We start from the raw sequence: 15,899 nt of genomic DNA, 5'->3' as shown, positions 1-15,899 counted from the left end.
GAGCAAGGTCATGTGGCCAGCATGACTGCATGGAGTGTTGTTACCTGCCTGCCAAAGTGGTACCTATTGATCTACTCACATTTGCAAGTTTTCAAACTGCTAGGTTGGCAGAAGCTGGGTCTAGCGGTGGGAGCTCACTTCGCTCCACTGATTCGAACTACCGACCTTTCTGATAACCTAATTTGGTGCAACATCTGTTCAAATGCTCATTTTTGGCAAACATTTAAAAATTTGAGTGTTCCCATGGCGTCATAAACCCGTCTCTACCATGGGTTGTTGTAGATTTTTCAGGCTATATGGCCATTTTCTAGAAACATTCTCTTCTAACGTTTTGCCTGCATCTATGGCAAGCATCCTCAGAGGTTGTGAGGATGCTTGCCATAGATGCAGGCGAAACGTCAGGAGAGAATGCTTCTAGAACATGGCCATATAGCCCGAAAAATCTACAACAACCCAGTGATTTCAGCCATGAAAGCCTTTGACAATATGTCTCTGCCATCCTTACCAATCTTTTTTTCAAACAGTCCACTACACCCAGAAAATGCTACACCAAAATAAAAATCATATTAGTTCATATTATACTGTATATTATTCAGTTAGAGGTCAGAGAAAATAAAAATAAGGGGTTTTTTTCAGTTCAAACTCGCAGAGTCCCTGAAATCTTTCCATGAACTCCTGGTGAAGAACCTCTGCCCTACAGGAATGCTTGCCTGCATGTTAGAAATTTCCCTAAATTATTAAAATTTATATACAGCAGAACATCTTTTACCAGTGAGCATGTGATAAAAGAAGAGGCATACACAGTTCTACCACACCAAGGCTCAAAAACAGGAAAGCTCACCCACCCATCCCAATCATCACTGTCCTAGCCACCAACGGAGGAAAGAAGAACCAGTTTTTGCTAGGCTTAATCCTTCCTCCACTGCCATCTCTCTTATTGATGTGCCATACCTTTTGATTCCAAGTCCGAGGGTGTAAAGGGTGATAGTGCTATCATTGGTGATGATGGGGATGAGATGACCATGTTGCTTTCCAAAATAATACAAGCAGACAACAAATCAGCCTTGTTAATGTATTTTTTTAAAGCAACATAATGACAAAAAGAATTTGTGTACCTCCATACTTGGTGGGGCATGTTCATTTTGTAGGTCCCCCCCAGTGTTCCTTCAAGTTGTTTCTATCTTATGGCCAAACTATCATGGGAATTTGATCAGAGGAGGTTGTATTTGCCTCCCTCTGTTGCTCCATCCAGGTTTCCAGATTCTCATTGTAGGTGGGTATCCATTCCCAGGTCAAAAAGCATCAATTTCAACAAGAGTACAATTGACTTAAGTTTTAGCATGGTGCAGATCCTGGTAGAAGAGTTAAATGATGCAGTATCCTACACTGTTGAAATAGGTTTAGTTTGCCTGCAGAGCATCCAATGTTATAAGAGCCAAGTGGGAAAGTGAGCTGCATTTGAAACCACATAATTGCTTCCAAAAGATTTCTTGATTATTTCCTTAATTAAAGTTAAGTTAAAGGTGTGTCACCGCCTCCTGAAAAAGCAAATATACCTCCAGTACTTTACAGGAAAATACCAAGCCACATGATGTGAACTATTTGCCACTACTTTTATTGTTACTTGCATAGTCTTTTTATTACATACAGAAGGCTTTCATCATATCTTATCTTCCAAACAACCCTAATTTACAAGCAAGATGGGAGATGGATGAAACTGAATTTTAAAAGACAATAGGGAGGACACACTGAAAGAGGGTGTGCAGACCCATCTTTCTACCACTTCTCCCCAATATTTCCCCAGCCATGGCATGCAATACATGGAGGAAGAAGGAGAACTATGGGAAATGGAGATGCAGAAGGTGGAGAGGCAAGTAGGAACCACCACAAAAGCCTTCACTTGTAGATCAAGAAGGAGCAACTTTGGCTCTCCATGCTTTGGGGCTGCAGCAGCTATGATCATCCATCCTCATTGGCTATGTTTTACAAGTCTTATGAAAAAGCCAAAGTTCCCCATCCCTATTTAAGATTTTGTCAAGGATCCAGCTGTCAGTCTAATAACAGTCCAGTTGAGTACATTCTTAACATTAACTTGCTGTCCTTTCTTCAACCATACCCATTCCCTACATATTTCATTCCAGCATTTTATTGCCGTTTTATGCAAAAGATTTGCCATTTGGACCTTCCACTGATGATAGGCTTGACTGAAATTGCACGATGTTCATTCACATTATTTTATATCATTGAGTAAGTATCTGAGAACCCCTTGCTTCTTATCAAAACGGATCTTGCCCCTAAATATGCTAGAACTTGATGAATTTCCTCAGATGATCTTAATTTATGGGGAAATTATAATGAGACTACATACAACATTCCTGAAGTATATCTCCCAGCTAGTTCATCTATTTGTGGAAATGTCAGCTAGCACAGCCTTGTGTGAAAAATGAAGTCTGGATAGTGGCCAAGCAGTGTCACGCTTTGCCACTAAAGACCCTGTTTTGATCTTTTTGTGATGATATGGGGGGGAGACATCAAATAGAGTGATACACCGCATCCAGGGATTGGCAAAGTCCTGACATCCATCTACTTAACTGGATACTACTTGACTGGATACTTATTACATTCAGTAGTCTTCAGTTCATTGATTTCCATTTCACATCTGACAGTTTTCCTCACTTGTAGCTTTGTCGAACAGTTCCCCTTTTTTCTAGAAAATATGCAGGTGTTTCACATTGTCACACAGTCATACACAGAAATACCCAATTCAGAGCTGTTCAAAGGTTCAGAGTAATAGAGGAAAATATGTTTTCTTGCTCACTCAGGGTACTCTAAACCTACTATATGGTCTTTTGAGGGCTCCTTTGAGCTCCAGAAAGCCAGTCTATTCTTTGGCCAGGGTCATTTTTAACAACAACAATAACAACAATTTCTTTATGTATATCCCGCCACCATCTACCCAAAGGGTCACTCCAAAGTGCAGCATATAACATAAACAGTACATGAGTATAAAACAATATCACATAAAATTATTAAAACAAGCACTATCAACACATATAATTAAATAAAATAACACAATTTTAAAAACACAGACCATCTGTAGTTAAAACTAGCTGCCATAAATTCACAGTGCCAGAGTGTCAACCTTGTACGGGCCCATTTCAGCCTGCTCAAGGACAAAAGCCTACTTAAAAATCCATGTTTTTAGACTGGATCAGAAGGATTCAAGGGTGGGAGCTAACTTAATCTCTTTTGGGAGGGTATTCCAGAGCCGGAGAGCCACCATAGAGAAGGCCTTCTCTCTCGTCCCCACCAACCACGCTTGAGACGGTGGTGGGACTGAGAGAAGGGCCTCCCCTGCTGATCTCAAAGGGTCTGCTTCCTTCAGGAACACCTTTATCAGATAATCCAACATTGATTAATATACTTTGTTACTCGTTAGAGGGTTATAGATCTCACAGACCACTAGCCAGTTTGTCAGGCATAGGGTTGCATTTTTCAACATATATTCTGAAGAGATGTATAGAGATAGCACTGGAAATATCTATAGAAGTATGTCTTGAGTCAGGAGCAGCCACCAAAGGCAAAAGGTATGGAAAGGGCAGTCCATAGAGCAATGAAATACCAGTAGTATTAAATATTCTATACTGAAGAGCCAGTCAAACCACTGAGGTCAGAGGTGGGACAGTAAGCATAATCTTATCTTCCATCCAATGACTATTTCCATACTTCATTTTTGCACGGAGTTTTAATAGCTACACATAATCTAATGCTTAAAAAAAATTGCCGACTTTACAGAAACATTACAGAAACAAACCCAGACAACCCCTTATCATATGCTTCCTCGTGTTATCTTCTTCAACATCAGAGCAGCAAGTCGTATATTACTTTCATAGGCAACAGAGATACATCAGGTAATATTATTTTTGCAAAGCAAGGGAACAAGCAATGCCTGGACCAATAAATTAACTGATAAAATAACTTAAACCCATATTTTTCTGCCCAAACTCAGTCTCCTTTTGTATTTTCATTAGCATGGTCCAATTGGCAAAGCCTAATAATCCAGTCAGCCCAGTAATTGAAACAAGCACGAAGGCAGCGAAAGGAGCCTTGTCATAAGTGCACTTGATCAGAAGTAAATTCTATTCCCATCCCTGACACTTGCTTCCAAGTATGAACGCTTAGTAACCTCAAAACCCGTATGATTTAAATAGAAGATTAAAGTACGTGTTTCTTTCACTACAATGCGATATGAAATACAGTTCATGTATAAGTCTGCTGCCTGACATTTCCAATCAAGTTCATAATTTACTGCATTAGAAAGCAGTAACATTCTTGCATTAGAAGAGAATAATATTTTGTTCAGTTTTAAACAAACCATGTAAAAGTTGACAAATCCCTCCCCATGAAGCAAGCTATCGTTAGAAAAGTGTGAAGTCTCATAGGAGAATTTTAAGTCTTGACTTTATTATTATTTTGAGAGGCCATTATGATGTATTACACTAGGGTAGAGAGACACTGATACTGATGTGGGCATTGGGCAAGCGTAAGGGTGGGGAGGGGAGGCGCTATTACTATTATTAGGACTTGAAAAATCGTAGGATTAAATAATCTGTAGTTTACTTAAGAGTTATTGAAGATTCCTTAATACATGTAATCATTGGCTAGAAAAACGGAAGTCACTTGTATTACTGTCTGTTGTTGTGGTGGTTTAAGATATATATACATGTCTTAATTTAGTTTAGTATATTAGTTTACTTTGCAGTTGTTTTAATACTTTTACTTTATATATTGCTTCTATTGAAAATGGTTTCTGTCAATAAAAATATTAAAAAGATCTTGAACCTTCCAGGAATTTAAGATCTTCTGAGGAGGCCCTGCTCTCGGTCTCGTCTGCCTCACGGGCTCATTTGGTGGGGACGAGAGACAGGGGCCTTCTCAGTGGTGGCCCCTCGGCTGTGGAACTCCCTTCCTGGGGAGATTAGACTAGCCCCCTCCCGCCTGACCTTTAGGAAGCGAGTGAAAACCTGGCTCTTCGAGGAAGCTTTTGGAACCTCATTGTAACCAGATAACTCAGTATTCTTAACGAATATGGAACGGCTTAACGATGCAAATGGACATTGATTTTAACCTGGAAGTCATTTATTTGTATAGTTTTAAACTGTTTTATCATGAATTTTATTATGTGATTTAAACTGTTTTAAGTGATAGATTTATGTATGTTTGGTATCTAATGTTGCTAGTCTGTATGCCACCCTGAGTTGTCTTCGGGCTGAAAAGGGCGGGATAAAAATGTAGTACATAAATAAACAAATAAATAATGATGTTATTTTGCGGAAATATGTATAATAATTCATTTCAGACCCCTTCCACATAGCTGTATGAAATTCACATTTGAACTGGATTATAATGGCAGTGTGGACTGCTACTGACAGGTATATCTCTATCGCACCTACCCAGTCATTCAGTGGCACAGATTCAAACTTTGTGTTTTAAAGCAGAGGGGCAAAGACTTTCAATAAAATCTTTGTACTCTGACGTGGTCTTTTCATGCCAGTTCCACATACACCTGTTTGTCTCTCTTTTGATGGCTGCTGCTACCCCTGAGTTGCCTCCTCCAAGGATGCCGGAGTTCCTCTCATAAACAATGCTGAGAAATGATGGACCCTCAAGCACCTGTGACCTACATTTTTGCCACCAACACTTTTACCTTTTTACTCTTATGTTTTTATGCACTTGTGTGTCTTCTTATCTATCAATCTTATGGTTTGGATACACACACTTACAACAGCAAATGTCACTTCTGTCACTTCTGAGATTTGCTGGAATTGGTTTCCCTGTGGAGAAGGGATGTATTCCACAATTATGACTGGTGTCCATTGGTGGGCCTGTGACATCTCCTTAGCTAACACTCCTAGTGTGAATGCTCCCTGGAACCAACCTTTCAAGTGACACAACCCCTCAACATGAGCATTTCTGTGTGGTTGAGGGTGGCAGAATGAGAGGGCACATGTCCAGCTAATTTACTGATGTTGGATGTGCTGCATCAGGCACCACAGGGACCTCCTGGGTCCACCAAAGTTCCCTTCGGTGGCATCCCTGGAGAACACTTGCACTATGTAATTGAAAAGGCCCCATGAGCCATTCTGGTTAGATGTTGAAGCCATAAGATTTTGGGGTTGTTGTAGGTTTTTCGGGCTATATGGTCATGTTTTAGAAGCATTCTCTCCTGACGTTTCACCTGCATCTATGGCATGCATCCTCAGAGGCTGTGAAGTCAGAAACCGATGAGGATGCCTGCTATAGATGCAGGCAAAATGTCAGGAGAGAATGCTTCTAGTACATGGCCATACAGCCCAAAAACCCTACAACAATCCAGTGATTTTGTCCATGAAAGCCTTCAACAATACATAACATTTTTCTTAAAAGTCCCAAGATGGAGTCTGCTGACTGGAAGGATGAGCATGTTTCTGTCCCTCTCCCTTAGTGTCTTTCCAAATTTTAGACTGTATATACACTCCTTGGGACAGGAACTAGAGCTCTTGTGCTTCATTAACCGCCATGCATAAATAAATACAGCTATGGAGACCACAAACACTTTGCTCCTGGCTGTTGCAAGGAATTCTCATGATCACTGTCCCATCATCAGGCAAAAGCAAGCATATTCAAACCTGGGTCTCTGCAAGGAGCATCCAGTCCTTGTTTTGAATGGAATGACTTGGATTATTCCAAACTGAATAGTTACTCAGACTTTCTCATTGAGTCAGACTCTTTCCAGGAATCTATGTTTGCTTGACAGAATCAAGGCATGGAAAATTACTGTTTAAAAAGTAATTACTCATAGTTCCATGCTCAGCTGCAATATCTAGTTGCTACTATAGTTACATTACTTTTCAAAAATCTGTCCTACTGCAGTCGCTCTACTCTCCAATTTTCTGCTTCATGGGCGCTTTGTGACCCCCCCCCCCCAAAAAAAAAAACTCCACAAAAACCTCTTCTTCTGGTCAAGGAGTCAACACTAGTTGATCTCTGGTTTTGAAAAGCAGGAGATTTAGTATTACTGTTCAATAGTCCATCCACTCGTGCCCAGAAACTGATAATTATCCCAGAGCTCACTAGTTATTGGTTTGATGCTTACCTTTATATTTTGTAACAATGTTGTTGTTTTATTCTGTTTTATGTTGCTGTTTATATATTTTAATGTGCTATATTTTAACCATGTTGTTTGGGATCATCCTGATGTGAACCGCCCTAGTCCCTTCTGGGAGATGGAGTCGGGGTACAAAAATAAAGTTGTTGTTGTTGTTGTTGTTGTTGTTGTTGTTGTTGTTCTTCTTCTTCTTCTTCTTCTTCTTCCTGTTGTTGTTGTTATATTGTGGGGGTTGCAACCTATTGAAAAGTAAATAGCTAGTCTTTGAGGTCTTATACATAAACATGTGTCTGAGGAGATAAGAGGAGACTAGGACCACAAAAACAGCTGGGGAGAGGCTGGGTCTGGTCCACACACTACATATTGCCTTCACATGCTACTATAGGCAAATCCATTGTTGCCTTCTGGACATTTGCATCACAGAACACAAGGCAGAAATGCAACAGAATGTTATAATCTTGTTGGCAGTTATTAGTGATATTATTATTATTATTGTTATTATTATTATTTTAAAAACCCCACAATATGAAATCTAATGGACGGTCAATGTGGTTGGATCCTTTGTGCTTTTACTGCTGTAAAAGGACTTATACTACAGAGTGGGAAAAATATACTTTCAACATCTACCCCTCAACAGTCATGTACTATATAGACATGAGCTTCAAGAAAATGTGGAAATGTGGTCAACATATTAAGAGAAATATTTCACTTTTTATATGCATTCCTCTATTCTTTAAAAGTACAATTTCTTTGTAATTATACTTTTGAAATCCAATAAAAAGTGTTTTCAAAAGATCTCTTCTTCACCATTTAGTGAAGTTCCACCCCATAACTATTAGTGTAACAAAAAATTACAATTACACCACAAAATGAGGGGCCCTATCCCTCATTAAGGTATGATGGTAACGCGCAATAGTTATTAGGGGAAGGCATCACAAAAGCATTAACAAGGTATTCCACCCTGTTAATAGAATTGTATATGGGTTGTATGGCATGATCCATCTGAAGGAAACCTCATTACATCAAGTCATGCTTGGAAACCAACAATGGTTCTATAGTTTGTCACCAGACTCCATGCAGCCATATAGTCCTAACTACTGCTAGTGGTCTCTCTGAAAACAGTCAGAACGAATGTCGGGAATTAGTCACGCTGGCCCCCAAATCCTCATTTATGGGTCAGGGTTGGTTTGCTTTGCTTGAGGGGAGAGCTTGGCGTAATACCAGCAGTGAATGGCCTTGATGTGGTTCGTTTCCGAGAGATACAATGATACCACCAAACCAGCAGGACTGGATGCACATAATGAAATGTGACAATGTGTTCATTTGTGAGTGCCCCAGTAGTTAGAGGCACATTTGCATAATCACATTAACTTTAAGGACCTACTTTAAAATTGACCTAACAATGCCTCCCATTGTCAAAAGCCACAGCTGTCCAGGCTGATCCGACACAAAGTTGAGTTGTGCTGTCGCAGAGCAAACATCTTCACGGCCATTCAGAATCCAAATGTGAAAACCTAGGCTAGATCGGGAATCTTTCGCTCTCTAGGAACACCTGGGTTGCAAAGCTCTGTCAACATTTCCTTCTATTTCCTTCTTTGATTATACTTATCTAATTGCCATCGCATTTAATACCGCAGAAAGGGAATACACACAGCACTTAAAATGGCTTATTAAAATGTTGCAATCAATAAGTACCATCTATATGTATATAGCTTGGGGCATGTTTACTGTTGGCTCCAGGATGTGATCCTTTCAAATAAAAATATTCTACACGTTACATATCCTGGTGCCGTAATTGCTACCTTTAAAACATAATTAAGAGAGAAGGCCAGATCATATGCATCATCTTCATCTCCTTTGTTGGAAAATGGCTCATCCACTGTGAAAGAAATAACTCAGATGTTATTTGGCAGGTAGTAGTCTGGGGAAGGAAATATTTACTTACCATAACAATCAACGTCATGCTAATAAAGGGAAATTTACATGAAGACTCATTACGGTCTGGAGAAGGAAACCGATCAACTAATCCCCAAAGTATGTAATTTGGCAAAAAACATCGAACTCGCATCCAACAACTTTGATATTTACTTTTAAATATTCCCAAGAGCCTTGTCTAGTGACAGACAATGCCTAAGGGTTAACACTTTGCACAACAGATCCTTCTCAGATTCATCCTGTTTCTATGCCCTGGATATCGGGGGTCTTTTTTAGCACTGCTAGTTCAGAATAGAGTAGACTCATTAAATCTACTGCATTTTCCTATGTATTTACTCACTAATAACCAATGGTGTACTGTAGCAGGGACTAACCAGCAGGATTCCATTTATTTTGTGTGTGTGCATATATCTCTGTGTGTGCGCAGAAGGCACACAAGTGAGAAGATCTTTTCCCTGGGCTGCTAGAGGTGGTGTGAATTGGTTGATTTCTCAAATCTGCCTTGGGACAAACTCTGCCCAGGAACCAGTCAGCCTGCCCTGGTCCTTTTAAAAAGGGTGGGATTTTGAAGCTGTTGTAATGTGGAATTACAGTATATCCTCTTAGTATTCTAAGTGGGATCCATAACCTGAGCCTATAGCACAATTATTGTCAACTTCCCTTATGTACCCACCATATATATAGTGCTTGCTGCCTTACTATTGCAAAATGCTGGGTGATGGACTAGGGAAAAAATCTTGCTTGAATTTGGGATTGGTCTAACATTCAGCTACAGTATGACCTCCACATCTGTGGGGAATATGTTACTGAATGTTCCATAGAAACAGGAAATCTTGGATGACAGCAAATGTTATGGAAACAAATTACTTTTGCTGGAAGTTTCCATGCAGTTGCAGTGGAGGATGTTGGATGAAGGTAGGTGAAACAACAGGTACAAATCCCATGGGTACAGGGGTTGTACTGTATGTAAAATAGTGTTGTTTTCTCATACCATCTTCAGTTGTCAGATTGTGCAAGGTTATTTGGAACTGGGAAATTTGGAACTGTGAAATTTGGTCTGCCCATTAATGTATGACCTTGGAAAGCCATTCATATTTTCCCCCTTCGGTGCCTCCTTCATTTCATGTGCAAAACCCAAAACAGCGATAGTAAAGGTAAAGGTTTCTCCTGACATTAAGTCCAGTTGTGTCTGACTCGGAGGGTTGGTGTTCCTCTCAATTTCAAAGCCAAAGAGCCGGCATTGTCCGTAGATGCCTCAAGGTCATGTGGTTGACATGATTGCATGGAGCACTATTACCTTTCTACTGTACCTATTGATCTACTCACATTTGCATGTTTTGAACTGCTAGGTTGGCAGAAGCTGGGATGAACAGGGTGACAATAAAGTGATAGTTGAATTTTATTCCAACAATAATGACAATATGGCATCTTTTATTGCACTTAAGAGGAGCAGCATTGCTGGTAGAAACAAGCAGGCAAAGAACAGTTTACATGGGCTACATACAGTCCAATCCATTCCCTGCTACTTAATCTCTGCAGCTTTCCATGACTGCTTCATGATGTGGCAGCCATTTCTGCAATTCAAAGCATCATTAAACCACTGCTCAACTATGGCTGGCTCAAATGTTCTATAGTAGGACTCACTTATCCACAGGTTCAATATTCACAGTTTCATTTGTCCATGCTTCCAAAATAGCCTCCAGAAGTATTTTTGGGCCTCTCTAGGTCTTTCAGGGACTCTGTGGTATGCTTTCAGATCAAGTATAGTCAAGGGGCCTCATCAGATGGAGCAATTTTAGCACCCTAGGATGCTTCCATCCTGTTTTGGGGATGGAGCCCCATGCTGGTCATTACACAACATTGTGTGACTTCTGGTGGAGGCCCTGCCCCCAACCAGGGTGGAAGTATTCTTGTACACTTCTCTTCCAACATAGGATCCTTCCTGTGTTGTGCTGACTCCAAAAGAGTCAGCACAGCTCCTTGCTAGGAGAGCGATGCTTCCCATGTGTGATGGGAAAAGCGTTGCTATGAGGGAGCAGCACATAGGGTGACAGATTCACCACACTGCTTCCTCTGTCCTGCGATGAAGTCAGGCAAAATGAGATGCTTCACCTGGCCTTTGATGAGGTTGAAAATAAAGAGTAATGTATTCACTTCTGTAGGAGTCTACCATGTACCATGCAGCTGCAGACATTCCTGAAAAAGTTATCAGGGGGAAAAAAGTTTCAATTGAGGCTTTATCATTAATTTTATTTCCATAGGGACCACTAAATGCAGCGCTGAAACACGAATCAAGGAACATGAAAGGCACTGCAGAGTACTTCAACCAGAGAAATCAGCCATAGGAGAGCACCTGATGAACCAACCTGGACACAGCATTTTGTTTGAGAACACAAAAATGCTGGACCACTCTCACAACCACCATGTCAGACTACACAGAGAAGCCATTGAAATACACAAGCATGTGGACAATTTCAACAGAAAGGAGGAAACCATGAAAATGAACAAAATCTGGCTACCAGTATTAAAAACCTCTAAAATTACAACAGCACAACAACAAAGAGGAAACAAACAAGGACATCTAATCACCTCTCAACAAAAGTTTGCTCCAGGCACTGTCAGGCCATTATATGTTAATCAAGGTGGTCAGTTGAAAAATTCACACCTAGCTCCAGCAGACAACAGTCCTTTGTCCCACCCTGATATATAAACCCCTTTTTCCTAGTTCCAACAGACCTCACTACCTCTGAAGATGCTTGCCATAGATGCAGGCGAAACGTCAGGAGAGAATGCCTCTAGACCATGGCCATATAGCCTAAAAAAACCTACAACAACCCAATGTATTCTTTCTTCTTGAAAGTCATTTTCTAAGCTCTGCCTTAGACATTCCCAAGGGCATCGAGGAAAGCACGTTGAGTAGGTTTATTTTTTCCCTTCCAATCAAGAGCAATGAAAGGAAAAATTGGAAGGGCGAAGAATCCAATCAACTTGAAAGAAGGGACAACCTGCCTTCACCTACCACTTTTTTATTTCCTTTTCCTCATCTCATAAAGTTGTTTCACCCAACACTAAAATGCAATAAATCCACCAATGTTAAAAAAAAATAGGACAATCAAGTAAGGTCTCAGTCAACTTAGGTAAGTAAAATCTTTTTTGGACCTGAGAAGAAATCCTTTAATACTAGACTTTGCACTTTGAAGAGAAGACCAGTAGTGGAGAAACCATGCTAGAGTATTTATTTTAGAAACACTTTGTTTATTCTACTTTACAGTGATGGTTTCAACCCAATCTTTCTTTCCTGTCATTTTTGCAAAGTGCCAAGTTGGCTGTCCTAATAGAAGCAGCTTTACTTTCAGAGAATGGACAGGGAGATGCCATCTGCTGGCAGTCATTCAAATCATGTTTGTTTGGATTATTCAAAAATGTATGGCTAATTGAAAAAGACTCGTAGCAAAGGGTCTTGGAAAATTATCTTTCATGCTCTCTCTCCGTACAAGTACAGTGATACCCCTGCAATGCAAGGACTTATCTAGATCATGGCCACTCATTTGGCCATGGAAGCCAACTGGGTGAGCTTAGGTAATGCTCACACTCTCAGTCATAGAAAACCCCGTGACAGGGCTGTCTTAGGATCACCATAAGTTGGAAATGACTTGAAGGCACACAAGAAGAAGATCAGGCTGAGAGGTAATGATTGGCTCAAGGTCACCAAGGGCCCTTCCACACAGCCATATAACCCAGAATATCAAGGTAGAAAATCCCACAATATCTGCTTTGAACTGGGTTATCCGAGTCCACACTGCCATATTTTCCAGTTCAAAGCAGAAAATGTGGGATTGTATTCAGCTGTGTGAAAGGGGCCTTAGTGAGTGTCTTGCTTCATTGGGGACTGCACCCTTAATATCCTCAGGTCTACCCTGCTTCTCCACAATGTGACACTGGTCCAATGAATGATGATCCCACAACACCTCTGTGAGGAAAGACTGCCCAGATCATTTGACAAAGAGATGGTAGTTATGCAGACCTAGATGATTGAACTGCAACTGCCAGCATTCTTCATCATCCTGTTGGCTAAAGCTGATCGGATTTGCAATTCAGAAAAATGTGGAGGCCCACATGTTTCTCACTCCTTACTAAGCATGATTATCATAGGAAAGAGAAAGAAGTAAATAAAATGCATAAAACAACAACACATACAGTAAGGATGAGGGGTTGCTGGCCCCAGCTCTAATGCCATATGCATTGTCTCTGAAGTCCAAGCATGAATCACAAACATCTGCAGTGCACACACATACATCTCTCCATCCTATAGCTTGAGCTATTGGTTGTCACATTACTACAAATATCCTGACCTTCTATGGCTGAACTGCTATGTATGCCCATGAATCACATTTGATATATGTGATTCCATTCTTTAATTGAAGTATTGGTAACTCTCCTCTTTGCTTCAATTTCCCACTCTTTCCTACCCATTCCCTTTCTCTTTTGAAGTTTTAAAGTGGTATGCCTCCACATGGGGACTGCCTAACTTCACTGGTTATAATAAGCAGTTCTGGGGAATTATGAGTTGCAAAATGGACCAAAAACGTGCTAAGAGCTGCTTTGTAAAAATCTTTTCCCTTGACAAGCAGGGTATTTAAATATCAAAACACATCAATAAATAAGGCAGAATAACAGAGACACTCTTATAAACAAAACCTGTCATCTGAGCTTGAACCCAATGTGGTAGCAACATAACAAAACAGGAAATATGGACAAATGCATGCCTTCTTGCCCATTGTCTAACTTTGTCTGCTTCTTCTTACCCAAACTCAAAATACTAGTAAATTAAGTTATCTGCTGAAATTCACACCTAGGTTCCAAATGTGGTTGGGCTTCATATCCCAGTATCTCCAGGTGGAATAACCTATTGTAAGAGCTTTGAGAGCTGAAGTTCAACAATGTCTGAGGTCTTCCTGGTTTATTACCACCACTACTGTAGAACAAACAAATGGATTATTTCAGTGAGAATAAGTCTCTGGTGAAAATCACAATTGAAGTAAAGGAAGAAACTTCCTGTGATTCTTTTGTTATTATTTATTTGTCTTTTTATTCCCATAGACCTAAAAAGACCATCAAAGAATGGTCTTTTTGTTTCAGATTTTGTGTAATTTTCCTTCAGATGTAAAAAGAGACCTTCTTAAAATATTTTTTCAAAAGCAGTCTTCCTGGCTGAAAGAAACCTCCTGGGGGCTCTCCCTTCTCCTCTCTTTGCCACGGTGAAACGTGAAGTGATGCCCGCCTCCGAAGCCGAGGGGAGCCATGCTCATTCACTGCCCTCTTAGGAAGCCCTACTGGCGCCTGGTTTCCCCCACCCCCTGTGCCAATGAGCATGACTTCAGTAGCAGGTGGGCCTTTTTATTTCCCTGTTAACAAACAACAGGCAGGACATAAATCCTAGTGCCCTTTGTGAGTGCTGCTCTGCCAGGCACAGCTTTGTTGGGTCTTCCTGCGAGAGAGCCTGTGGAGTGATCCATCTCTTCCCATTAGCATACATGAACAAAAACAATGGATCCCCCTTGGTTGTAGAAGAACATCACACTCCTGCATGGAAATTAATTGATCAAGAGTGAATGCTTGGCCCTTTCTGTGTGCTGTGGCCCCATTTCAGATGTCTGGCTCTCTCGTCCCCAACATGTCTCCTCCCCCAGTCTCCCCAAGCAATTCACCCACCACCAAAAAGGCACACATCTCCATCTCTTGTTGCTGTCACGGAGAGGCCACCTTGCCCCTCTGCCTGCCCTGTGCAGTTTTTGCTGTGCTGTCTGGCATAGCGACACACTGACTTTGATCCCTCGGGAGGTGAGGCGGAAGCTGGTCTTCACTCTGAAAACATTTTTATAGATAGCAAAGTCCATCCATCCACCTGCATCCAAAGCAGTGAAGCAGCTGGTGGAACAAAGCAGGCGAGCAAAATAGCCAACCAAAGATGTGCCTGCCTGCCTGCCACTGCCGTCAATCCAGGTGCAGTCTTGTTTTTATCTCATGGAGGAGTCCCTGGTGATTGTCAATGTTTTCCTGAGACTGATTAACTCTTTCTTCCCCAAGACAGGTGGCTGAGAAATCTTTGCATTTCTATAGCTGCTACAAGGAAGACCTCAGCTTCTGTGGCCTGGCTACAGGATAGTTAAGAGAAAGACATACCCTCCAGCACGTCACAGATGAAAGGTGGAACATCAATGGCTCAGTAATGTCAAAGTGTGAACAAGATAACAAATATGGAAGAACATATAAACTAGGAGAGGCTCTTGACACTTGGTTTTTGCCATAACCTGCTGGGAAGAACAAAATTTTGCCTTCTCCTCTCCTCTTGCTAAATTAATAGAGTTCAAACTGCTTTTGCATTTTGAACTCAGCTTTCAGCACTTGAAGTAAACAGAAAACAAAAAAGGAAAGTGGAGAAAAGTAGAAGAACTGGGACATTTTAAAACCAATTGAACAAGTGGCATGGCAGAGGATGAATCAGAACGGTTGGAGGGTACGGAGCCCTTCTGGTTGTATTCATCCCCAAGTCACTTGATCTACATATTTTTCAGTAGTTAAGGGCCAGAACCTAAGAGACAGTGAAAGCAACTGTAGGAGTAGAAAGAGCTTTCATTGCAATGCAAATAATAAGGAAAACAAGGTTTCATCCTAAAAAATCCATGCTTAATATTAACTCTGCTAAGTGCTTTTCCATTTAATATAGTATTCCATCATTTCATGAGAGTGAAGATGAATTTTCTGGTATTTTTCTATTGGCACTACCTTCCAGTGGTGCTAGTAGCGGTAGAAACGG

Source organism: Anolis sagrei, chromosome 1, assembly GCF_037176765.1.
Source record: "Anolis sagrei isolate rAnoSag1 chromosome 1, rAnoSag1.mat, whole genome shotgun sequence".
NCBI lineage: Eukaryota > Metazoa > Chordata > Lepidosauria > Squamata > Dactyloidae > Anolis > Anolis sagrei.
The sequence above is the reverse complement of the archived record's forward strand: the minus strand, read 5'-3'. Positions refer to the sequence as shown.